Source organism: Geospiza fortis, unplaced genomic scaffold, assembly GCF_000277835.1.
Source record: "Geospiza fortis unplaced genomic scaffold, GeoFor_1.0 scaffold317, whole genome shotgun sequence".
NCBI classification, from domain to species: Eukaryota; Metazoa; Chordata; class Aves; order Passeriformes; family Thraupidae; genus Geospiza; species Geospiza fortis.
Window position 1 is genome coordinate 2389377 of NW_005054398.1, and position 8192 is coordinate 2397568.

The following is an 8192-nucleotide window of genomic DNA, read 5'->3' on the forward strand; positions in this document are numbered from 1 at the left end:
TAACTTCTCAGACTGACTTTCTCTTCAAATCCATCAACTCCATTAGCTAAGAATTATCCCAGCAGTCCAGAGTTCCAGCCTCTCAAAGCACTCCAACACACATACCTGTGTAACAACCTGGAATTTCAACATTTAGACATTTAGAAAATTAAACTGCAGCTGGCAGGAGTCTCGCTAATAATGGCAGCACCTGAACCTGTAATGATCCTTCACCTAAGGAAAATTGTTCAAGTTTTTTGAATACCTGCCCCCTCGCAGCCCCTGAAGAGCATACCTGAAAACAAAGTATGTAGATTAATGCTCCCAAAACAGAAAAGAAAGATGACCCAGTCCTACGAGAAAAAAAAAAAAAACAACAATACCTTTCTCAGTGTAGAGGACAGTTTGTGCTCAGGGAAAAAAACCTTCAAAATACACAGAAAAACTGCACCCACACCATTGTACATCCGTGTCTCCAGGTTTTAATTTCCAATTATTTTTCTGATATATTCTCTCAAGAATTCCACTTTTGTTAAAAATAGACTCAACCCAAGACAGAAGATCACAATGTCCCCACCACACAGTCTGAACTGTGAATATCAGACTGAGCTACTTTCAGACTGAGTTTTCAAATTAGTTTTTTCTGCAATTGAAAAAGTTTTACTCAGGGCCACTCCTTAGACTGCAACAACTGCATTAAACATCTCATTTAGTTTTTGCTCCTCAGGTTTCACATCTTCCCCTACAAAACAAAAATGAAAGCAGGCTTCAAGCAGCTGAGCTGAAGAGGAAAAAAAAACAGGAGGAAACCCCTAATGTTGCTAAAACCAAGCCAGCAAACCCTGGGTGAGATTCACACCTTCCCTCTGTGGGAACAGGAAAATACTCAAGCAGGGATTTTTTTTCCCTTGTTTCAGCAAAGACTTTTAGGTAGGAGAATGAATCCTCACTCCCTCAGAAATGGACCTTTGTGCTCATTTTTTCTCTTTACCCCATCTGCTAGAAGTGCTCTTTGGTTTTTTAAATATATTTTTCTCCTCATATTTATTGTATTGTTCACCCCAGGTGAACAGCAATAGCTCTAGAGGGGTATTTCAATCACAAAAATGAAGAAACACAGCATAGGACAGCTGAACTCAGAAACAAAACACCGTAAGGCAGCAGCTCCCACCTGGAATTACAAAGAGAATGGAGGCAGGAGCAATGCACAAGTCCACGTCTTTTCCACAAAACTCGTGGGACAAGGAACAGGCAACAGCTGCCAAGTCATCTTTCTTGGCAAGTTATTTCTTAAAGAAAGAAGAAGAAGAAATACTGCTGCTAATGTGTATCAATGCTAATAAACTCCTTAATCAAATCCCTGTGGATTGCAGCAAGACCAGAGATGCATTTGGATCGGGGAACTACGTTTTGGAACGAGAGCTCTGACAAGTCATGGTGCACTTGGCAACCCCTGGAGTCAAATGAGGTTAAACAGTGAGCAGCAAAGGATTTGTGGATTCAGACAGACTCCTCCATCGCTTTTGGTAAAGTTCATTCTCTTCATAGCTGAGGGGAACTCAAGATTCCTCATTATGTGCTGCAGGCACCTCAGAGCTGACCTCTGCTCTGCATTGTCCTGCTATCTCCTTGCCTACCTGGCAGGCACGGTGAAGTGCCTCTGGATAAGATTATCCCCTGCTCTCCTGACAGGGAAGGCCGGCGCCTGCCTGGGCAGGTATTTGTGCCAGGGCTGCCCGGGAAGGAGGGAGCCCAGAGTGCCCTCCTTGCTCAGCCACACGTTTCACCACCCTCCACAAACGTGGGGTGCCCTCCTTGCTCAGCCACACGTTTCACCACCCTCCACAAACGTGGGGTGCCCTCCTTGTTTCACCACACTTCACAAACGCGGGGCCCCAATCCCAAGGGAGGCGCCTGGAGCCGCTGCATCCCTTGGCAGCAGGGCTGGATCTTTATTTTCAGATGAAAAGAAGCAAAAGAAACAGTGGCTCTGCTTTTAAATATCTCTACAAATGCCTTTGTTGAGCTGGAGTGGTTCAGCCATCCTTGCCACCACCAGCAGCAACAAATTCCACATAACGATGCCTCATTTATGAGGCAATTGGTGAATTACGGAGCAGAGACTGGCTCTTCTGCACTCAAAGAAACCTCCAGAAGGGTTATTCACCCACATCATCTCCCTCTTCCAAAAAATTCATTTATTTCAAAAAATCATTACAAATTGCTCAGCATTGTTTTAATCAAGTGCAACATTTCTAAGGATCCACTGCGGTCCTTTTTTTTTTTTTGCCTAATGGGACCACATTCCTCAACAATTAAATCATTTACTAATTCCTCCCCAGGGAGGCTGTCCTGTGCACCCAACAAGCACAAACCAACCTAACAGTTTATAGACAAGTGCCATAAAAATTTAAATAGCAACATTTAGGAGAAAATTTTTATTTTGGTCTATGTATTTTCGTGAAGTATGAAAAGACAGTAGAGTTACAGAAGGCTACTACAGTAAATATTTTCAGTTAACTTGTTTTAAGTTCATCCCTCAAAACCAACCATGTAGATGCTGAATACAATAAAAGAATTCTTGGCGGTCTCTCAAAAGCATTCATAGTCTGAGCTGGTTTTAAAGCTCAGGTTTTCCAAAGATGGATCTATCTGGATTAAACACTCCTCTTCCATCAATGCTCAGCCATGATACAGCATATCCAGGATCCTCTACCTTTGTAAAGGTTATGCTTTGCAAGAAATAGAAGATAGTACAAAGAATTTTGATTAAAAAACAGCACAGAGGTTTTCAGATTATCTGTGCATGATGGATAAAAGCCAAGATCTGGAACAGGCATCCCAAGAGTAACTCTAGGATTCAAGGTCATCTGGGTGACACCAGAAGTGATTCAAGGTGAAAAAAACAGCAAATAAGACCCAAAAATTATATTGAAACCCACATATTTTGGCTATTTATTTTAAGCTGCATTTTTCCTTTGCTACTTCATGCAGCATCCAAGCAGGACAGTCCTCTGCTCTGCTCTGCTCCCCACGGCTCCTAAGAGGGATTTGCAGTAACTCCTGCGAGTCACAGGGATGGAAACCAAGATGATCTTTCCAAGAGAAGCCGAGCAGACAGTTGGAACCACCAAAACTACCAGGGTTGAAAGGGTCCAGTCCAGCCCTCCCCTCAAAGGGGACGACCTCTACATAGAGCCAGCCTATCCCTAAGGACTGTAACACCAACAGGGATTTCATAAACTTCTTCCATGACCTGGCAGAGATCTTTAAAAGCACACCACAACCCAGCAGAGAGATGACAGGAGACCACAGCAGAGCAATGCCTGCATCTTGTTTTAAGTCAGGCATGTAGCTGCAAAAAAGGCAACATATCACTGTAGGTGAGTGAAATGAGAGCTTGGATGAGACACAGCTGGCTGAGCTCCCCAAGTATGATCTCACATCAACAGACAAAGGATCCAGCTAAGGAATATCAATATTCCTTGGGAGGGTATAGAGGCTGATCTCAAAGGGTCCAAGCAAACTTCAAGCTTGTATCTGTGTGCTTAATGCAGAGACAGCACAGGTATCTATACCCAAACCTGGACCCAGTGTGTATCTGCCCAGGATAATTGGCTGCCTCATCAGCTCCTGTAGTTCCCATCTTCTCTGTTTTCCATGATGGCATCAACGTGACCCAGCCTCACTGCCATCCTACCCCAGCATCCTCAGTGCACCACGGCCTTTCCACTCCTGAGCCCCATCTCCCTTGGCAAAACATTTGCCTGGCTGAAGACCATGCTCTGTCTCTTCATGAGGCTCTTAGCAAAACTCTAAAAAAGGGCTGACCAAAAACACCAACAGAGCCCAAAACTATGACCCATGGCTTTGTCTAACCATGGTTTGGCACGGTGTGAACAGCCAAAGGCATATGAGAACCCTACAAGAAGAGACATCTCATCCTTCTGCAAAGGGATGCCCATCCATGCCTAATGAGACACTGCAATGCAAGACTTGAACAGCAGAAAGTAATCAGAATAACAATAATCCTTAAAGCACAGGTATTCATTTATTTATTTCATTTTGCCTAGAACATCTCGGAGGAGTTTCCACCAAAACACTGTGTAGCCACTTGCCAGCTTTATGCTGACTATCAGCAAATGGACTTGGACTATCCCTGTTCTTCTCCCAAAATTAACTTCAGCCAGGCCAGATCCTTTTCCAGCTGGAGCCTGTGACTCTAGCAGCTTAATGAACTCATGGAAAGGCAGTGGGAAGCAGCAGTTTCATAGGCTGCAGGTGGAATACTGCACTCTGCAAGTATTGGGTCTCTCAGAATGAGATCATTCTACTTGGACACTTCCCACCTCATACAGCTCAAACCACCTCATTTCCATTTCCCTTCTCCTCCTGCAGCCCACAAACCACAGGTGGAACACAACTGACATGAGACACCTAAAGCCATGAAAAACTCGATCTGACTTAGAAGACGATCCTGCTGGGAGCAGGATTTTGGACCAAGTGACCTCTTGAGCTCCCTCCTGACCCAGGTGAGCCAACATTCCTCCATCAGAGGTAGCATTAAGATCATGGGGGGTTTGTTAGGAATAAAAAGCCATTGCAGCAAAGTTGTGGAACCCTCACCTCACCTGTAAGATTTTTCCACAGGTACCTGTGAAAAAGGGATGCATAGATTCCTCCCCACAGACAGAAAAACGCTACCACAAGAACTAACAAAACCACAACTCTTCATAATATTTTAAAAACAGACACAAAAATTAGATCAACTCTAAAAATCCATGTTCAGTAGCCTTCCCTCCTGAATTTTCATATTTTCTGAGGTCAAGTGGTTTGAGTTCCACTTTTAAAAGTTTAATTCCAAGACACAGAGGTTAAAGCGTTGACACAATCACAGGAGTGAGACATACATGTCACCGTGGTGTTTGACCTATCAAACACAGCACAAGATTTAATATTAAAGAGTCACAAAAAAAAAAAACAAAACAAAGACTATTCCATTTCCCTTTTTTCCTGTTTTTATCCATTATCTGGCAAGAGTTCCACATGTTTGGTTTCTATAGTCTCAACTCTGAACACCTGTGCCTTCACACATATACCCAAAACCTATGGGAAAATTTGGCCTATGTAAAAGAAAAAAAAAATTCCACAAAACAATCTCAATTCCAGTGATCCATAGATATCCCATCAGCAGCACTTTATCCTTAAAATTTCATAAGAAACCCAAGATTTGTGATAATGCCAGCTATCTAACCTGAAAAGACAGCAGAGTATTTTTGCAATGTGAAGCTAAAGAATTACCAAGCTTCTCCCCAGAGCAGGGAAGCACCCAGACACATCCCAAATCTCCAATGCTACTGCTTTTGTCCAAAGGAATGCTAGAGAAAGTCTCCAATTTGCAAACTTGAACCGTGATCCTTTAAATATTTATGCTCATGTTTACTTTGTCGAGAGGGGAGAAATCCCGTTCGCTCGAGAGGAAGTGGAGCGAACGTCGGCACTCAGGACAAAGCCTGAGAAATTCAGATGCTCTTTTAAACCTCAAGACAAAAAAATCCACCATGTTCCAAAGCTGAAACCTGCACCCAGCCCATCTCAGGGAGCCAGAGTCCAGGCCCAAGCTGGGAGATTCATCAAGGACACAACAAACGTGCCTTCAACCCTGGTGTTTCGCGTGCAAGCGGGAACGCAAATTCCCTTTTATTTACAAACTGAGGGGACGCAGGAATTTCTGAAATCAAGTTTGACCGGCTAAGATGCTTCCAGTGGTTCAACGACCTTGTTTGCTCTCTCATAAATGTATTTTTAAAGGAATTGAGTTCAAAAGTTGCACGGTTTAAAGCAAGAACTAGAATTGGGCAGAAAATGGCCACACTACACTCACCAAAACCAACCACCCCAAATGACTTCAGAAACTCTCTGGTCACACTCGAGTGACAGAATCCCAGACTGGCTTGGGCTGGAAGGGACCTTAAAAGCTGGTCTTGTTTCACCCTCTGCCATGGGCAGGGACACCTGCCACTATCCCAGGTTGCTCCGAGCCGTGTCCAGCCTGGCCTGGAACACTTCCAGGAATGGGACAGCCACAGCCTCTCTGGGCAGCCTGTGCCAGGGCCTCACCACCCTCTCAGCCAACCACTTCTTCCCAATATCCCATCTAACCCCACTCCCTGGCAGTGGGAAGCCATTCCCCCTGGTCCTGCAACGACAGTTCCTGATGGAAAGTCCCTCTCTGGCTTCCTTGTACCCCCTTTTCAGACACTGGAAGTTTGCTCCTGGTTTCCCCAGACTTGAGGCATTTAAGCTTCAGGACTACAGGACACTTGTGGGCTCAAGGCTGTGAAGGTGAGCCCTGGCCTTCCTGGCCAGTTTGGTTGGTGCCAAGCTGCAAAACCAGTGGAGGGACCAGCACTGTGCCTGTGCTCCCAGTACTCCCCCTGTTGACTTGCAGGCATGGGAAGGAACAATCTGTTCTTCCATCCAGAGCAGAATACTGCTCTCCCAGAAACCAAGCAGGGGATGAGGATTTCAAGTCCAGCCACACTTTGACACGAGCTAAATTAAATTAAGCGAAATTAAGGCTGCACAGGTGACTCAAGTTTCACATTTCTCAATGCCCAAACTCAGGCACTTGACATTCTCAGGGGTTTTCCTGCAAACCTGATCAATGCTCACAAAATGCACCATAAACATCCCAGTTACAAATAATTTAGGCATAAAACATTCGGATTTTCCTAGCAAAGGATTCCAAAGGTTTGATTGTCTGAGTGGTTTAGTACTGGTGCTTGTGAAAGATGCTGTAACAGCAGTAGTCATATCAGGCATTTGATACCTTGGATCTGAAAATGCAGCTTCCCCACCCAAAATAAGGAGGAAAAAAAAAGCTTAAAATGTGGAGTTTATAAATCATAACAGGAGCAGTGGATGCAGAGAACAAATAACTTCACAAAACAGATCTACATTTTAAATACATGATAAATTCCAATAGAGCTTTTTCCAAGTGCTGCTGATGGACACCAGGCCTTTCAACACAGAGGAAAAATCTCTAAAGCCACCCTGATTTATGCACTGATCACAATAAATACATAAATAAATAAAAAATTAAAGAAAAATATGAAGTTGCATCATCATTGATAGCCCAGGAAACAAAAGCTTATTAGTTTTGTGCTGGGGCTGCTGAATTACCTTCCCTGCCACCAGCAGCCTGACTGACAGCTTCCAAAATGGTCTTGGGGATCAAAAATTACAGCCAGAAGGGAAGGCAAAGGCTGGGAGAGCCTTAATGAGGGGAAGAGGCATGGAAACCCCTCTTATTTTAATTAAATCAAACGTAAAAATGAGAAAAGCCATTGAAATGGGTGAGTTTACTCAAGGACGTAGGGGAAATTGTGTGACTGTATGGCGAGGGGCTGAAAAGATGATGTTGTTCAGGGATAACACAGGCTCTGACCTAGCCAGAGTTTATGCATAAGGTCAGATTTGTCAGGTCGTGCTTAAGGATTCCCAGCCCATCACCGCAGCATCCATGCACCTCTCCATGGGAACACACCGCTCCCCTGTCATTTCCTAGCAGTCCCATGGGAAAAGAGTCAGGAAAGCACTTGAGCCGGCCAGAAACCCAATTCTCCACCCAGCAATCTATTTACAGAGCGATTTATTACAGCGCTTGGTTATCGACTGAGCGAGACACCGCGCCGGTTTTCCTCCCGTAGCAGCAAATCTCCTTCCTCTGCCGCTACGTGATTATTTTTTTGATCCGCCGATGGGCAGGGACCGCGCTGCAGCGCGGGATGGGAAAGCCATGATTTCTGCTGAGCTCACGCTCCCCACTTTATCACCCTCGGCTTGCTTTGGGGATGGGAAAACGTAAATGGAGGAGCAGGAGGCCGATCGAGAAGCAGAAGGGCGGCCAAAAACCCGGCTCCGAACTCACGGCAGGTCCCAGCGCAGGTCACGTCGGAGGGGGTTTATTTCTTTGGAAAGCAAAGGCCGTTTTGGCTACGTTTAGGAAAATTCCAGAAAGAAATATCGACTCTTTTAACCTGCGGAGGAGCAGCGCTCCCGCAGGGGTCCGGCGTGCCAGGGTGGGAACTGCCGTGAAGTCCAACACTGTGCTAAGCACACCCAGGTACAGCTCATTCCAGCGGCTGGGAAAGGCTGATGGGCGCTCGGGAACGGCTCTGCGGGGCGGACCGGGCTGCCGGGGCCGCGGG